This window comes from Sapajus apella, unplaced genomic scaffold (genome assembly GCF_009761245.1).
Source record: "Sapajus apella isolate SASKATOON/1434 unplaced genomic scaffold, GSC_monkey_1.0 scaffold107, whole genome shotgun sequence".
Lineage (NCBI taxonomy): Eukaryota > Metazoa > Chordata > Mammalia > Primates > Cebidae > Sapajus > Sapajus apella.
The window spans coordinates 6,395,817-6,400,057 of record NW_022437047.1 but is presented as its reverse complement, the minus strand read 5'-3'; the positions used below and the strand labels follow the sequence as shown (position 1 = coordinate 6,400,057).

General features: G+C 41.6%; 1 pseudogene; it reads right to left on the bottom strand.

Annotated features, from left to right (window-relative positions):
- Positions 1-3,323: 3,323 nt before the first annotated feature.
- Positions 3,324-3,472, bottom strand: LOC116537220 (annotated as a pseudogene).
- Positions 3,473-4,241: the final 769 nt, after the last annotated feature.

Sequence of the window (4,241 nt, the reverse complement as noted above, 5' to 3'; positions counted from 1 at the left end):
AGAAATGCATTCTAATAAGAACTCTAAAATCAGCCACCCAAGTGGAGGACAAAGGCTAGGCGTGAATGCACAAAAAGGAAATCTAATTGTGCTAAGATGATGTGATTACAGGTGACTTAACTGTCTTTTCAAACGTGTTCCTTTAAATGTTTTATACGTTTACAATTTGAAGAAGAAGGAGTAGGAGGTAAGGAAAAATACATAAAAGGCGTTGCATGAGCGTATAGCAGGGAGGGCCACCTGAGAACGTCTGCACTGTCTCTTTCTCTTGCTTACTTTCTCTCACGTCCTCATGTTTCTGGAGTTCCATGCTCCGTTCTGCCTTCCCTACTTTGAATAGAAAAATTGCTTGGAAACCTGGAGCCCTTGTACTAGAAGTCACATGTGGTTAGGAACTCCGGCTTTCTTGTTAGGGACATTTCTTGATGGGTTGCCCTAGACAAGGGGATGAAAGCTGGATGTAGAAACCCTGTGAAAAATGGGACTCCGTGGAAATGAATAACCATGCCACCTTTATAAGATTTATCTCACAACCTGTCCCAGAGGCACCTCTCCTTTGGAAAGGAATGCTCTGGGCCATAGCCATAAAATAAGGCTTTTTATCTTGCTGCCTCCGGTCCACTTCTGGAGACACATAAACATTCACGATAGTATCCACAGGGGTTTGCACATGCTGGCTCTCTGCAGCGTGCCCTGGGGAGACAGAGATCCAAGGTGGCAATTTAGATGTTTTCAATGGAATATTATCTCCTCTAGTAGAGAGGCAACATATTGGTGAATCTGCTGTTTCTTCTTTCCTAATTAAATCAAAATCTCAGCAGAAAAAAATCAATCTCTTTCCCCTATTCCATTTATACCATCACTGCTTCAACTTCGATCTTATTACCTCTCACCTGGATGAATGCAATAGCCTCCTAATAGTTCTCCCTGCTCTGGTCTCTCTCCCGCCCTGCATTCAATTCTTCACACTGCTGCCAAGGGATCTTCTGAAAATGCTAATATGATATTGACGATCTCCTGCTTAAAGTCATTAATGGCTCTCCATTTATTAAATATATAAATGCCCAATCGAGGCACTGAAAAACCTTCATGATCCCTGCCTACATTTTCAGCACCCTCACTAGTCACTTTTCTTATGCCCCAAATATTTCAACCACATTCACCTTCATTTCCTGAACAACACATGCTCTCATATGCTTCCTGGCCTTTGCAGATGCAATTCATTTGGTCCAAGTTGTCCTTCTGGAATGACTCATCTTTAACATCACTGCCTCTGAGAAACTTTATTTTTCCGTTTAACTTTAAGTAACCTTGAACAATCTTCATGTATCAGTCAGGTTTGTCATGGCAGATGACAGAATCCACTTTAGTTAGCTTAAGCAGGAAGGAATCAATTGAGAAAATCGGAAAGCTTACTGAGTTGTTGGAAGGGCTGGGGAAATAAGTTCCAGATTCATTTTCCAGCAGCAGCTCCCAGCACCATACCAGGGTTGGGTTATCCAGAGGCCTCTGCCTCTGGTTCTAAAACCATGCTGGCCTCCTCTGCTGCCACCACTACCCATGGAATGGGGGTCCCACTCTCTTCCTTGTCTCCTCTAGTAGAGAGGCAACATAACTTACAAATCCAGGTCTTATGTAGATGTGTCTGGTTGGTAAAAATAAAGCCACATGCCTCCATTCTAACAGCAAGGGAGATTGGGAACAATTTTTTTTTTTTTTTGATTCTACATTGAGAAGGCAGAATTTAAAATGTGGAGCTCTATCAAAATGTTGTAAAGATGTTTAAAAGACACGAAGCAGCAGGAATGTCAGCCTTCCACTGTCTCTCTCTTTTTTAAAAACAATGATTGCTGTTGTTCTCTTTATACATGTGTGCTTTCCCTGCTATACCAAGGATTTGAGTTAAAGTGATGTCTCACTCTTTTCCATGTCCACAGCCCTCTGGCACAGTGCCTGACATATCAGTAATTCTTTGTTGATTGTTAAAATAATAAAGCTATGAGAATTCCGTGCCTCAAACTTTTGCATGGTTAATTATATACAATGTTATATCCAGTCTTGAAAACTGCACCCCAATCTGTATGCTCTAAGATGTATTAAACCGAATCTTAAATAACTCAAGCTGCAGGAAACAGGACTGTAAATACGATTTCAAATTTGGCCTCTAGAAGCAAGACTGCAGATTCAGCGCTCATATTCAGTACCATCTTATACATCATAAGCCATAATAAACAGAGTGGCCCGCAGCAAATGAAGGAACAAGGCAAGGTTATCGTCAGTGCTCTTTGTCTCCCCTCTCAGCCCTCCTCTCCCTTCTCACCTATGTCATGCTTTCTTGTCTGTAAAGCACTGTCACACCTTTATTTATTTAATGCTCATAGCTATCCCCTGTGGTTTTATTATCTCCATGTAATATCCTAGGCCAGAGGTTGGCAAACTATAGCCTCAGGGCCCAGACCAGCTGCAGTCTGTGTTTGCAAATAAAGTTTTATTTGCAGTGTAGCCGAGCCCACTCATTTATGTATTCCCTATGGCTTCCTTGGGTTATAATGGCAGAGTTGTGTATTTGCTATGACCTGTGGAGCCTCAAATATTTATTATCTGTCCCTTCCCTTTATTAGGTCACGACCTAAGCTTCTGGAACATAGGTATCAGGTAAAATTGTCCATGCAAGTCAGAACTTGAAACTAGTCTTCTGTTTATGGGGTCCATCCCATAGACGATCTTATTGGGAGTCATCTAAAAATGTGTAGAACTATTTGAAAGTAGCTTTCTCTAACTGTAGTGTTCTTTTTCATCTCAGTTGATTCATACTGCTGACCAAGTGAATCAGACATGGAGTTTATAGCACTCTATATCATGAAAGGATGGAGGCGGGAAGGTACTGGGGTGGGGAATATCAGTGAAATTCTTCTTATAAATACCGGCACAAAAGTATTGAGGTAAATGAAGAAACAGCTACAAATGGGTAAGGTGAGGAAGGAGGGGTCAGGGGAAGGGTTACCTTTCAGGTTTATCCCTTTTGTATGATATTTTGAAAAACACTCATGTGTTACTTCAATAAAAATATCAAATGATTTTGGAAAAAACAATAAGTAAAGTCTGAGAGAAAGTACAAAGGAAGTCTGTCACTAGCATAGATTATACTGCAGTATAACTTGCTGTTTCTGGCAATATTTAAGGGTATGCATCCTCAGACACAGCTGAAAAGGCATAGAACATACCCCATAATGTCATGTCTACTTTAGAGAACTGTAAGTCACAAAGCAAGACAATAGCCACACATCCCAAGTATGACTTCCATCGTTTGACTGACAGTAATACAGGGGAGAATGCAAGCGCAGTACCCTCATTAACCCAGTTATGCAGTCAGGATTCCTGCAGAGGTCAGCACACCCAGCGTGCAATGGATGAGCCTCACCCTGAGAAAACCACGTTCATAATCATGGTGTTGCCCTAACTACGTAAGTATGAGCTTATAGTGGCCTGGCATCTCACTCTTGATTCCGAACACTTTACACACAGGGTCACTCACTTTGCACAAGCTCTAGCCTGTCACTTGTGGCATAAAGACTTTCCCAAATTTTAAGAGCCAGACAATAACATTTTGGATACTAGAATATTTGCAAAATCCTAAGAAATGTATGCACGATATGAACAAGACCAACCAGAAGGCATTGTGTTCATCCACATACTCCAGGTCCCTCTTGGTGATGTCAACATCTTTTGAGGAATCTGAGACATTTGTTGAGGTGGCTAGGCAGAATAGAGGCCCACAAAATGTTCAAGTCCTAATCCCTGGAACCTGTATATGTGTCACTTTACATCATGGCAAAAGGGATTTTGCAGATGTGATCAAGAATTTGAGATCAGGAGAATATTTTGGATTATCTAGGTGGGCCTACGTAATCGCAGGGTCCTTGTAATTAGGACTCAGGTGGGCCAGATAAACAGATGGAAGGATAGAAGAGAAGGCAGAGGAAAGGTGCTAAATTGCTGGCGAGGGATGTAGGCAGCCTCTTGAAGCTGGAAAATATATGTAACAATCACTCCAACTTTAGCAGCTTAAAACTGCAGCCACTTTATTATATATCTTGAATTTTGAAATTAGGAATTTGGGCACAGCTTTTCTGGGCAATTTTTCTATTCCATGTGGTATGCGCAGAGGTCATTCGGCGGTCACTGTTTAGTGGACCGATTGATCTGTATGGTCAAAGATGGATTCATAGCTGGCCCCTGGG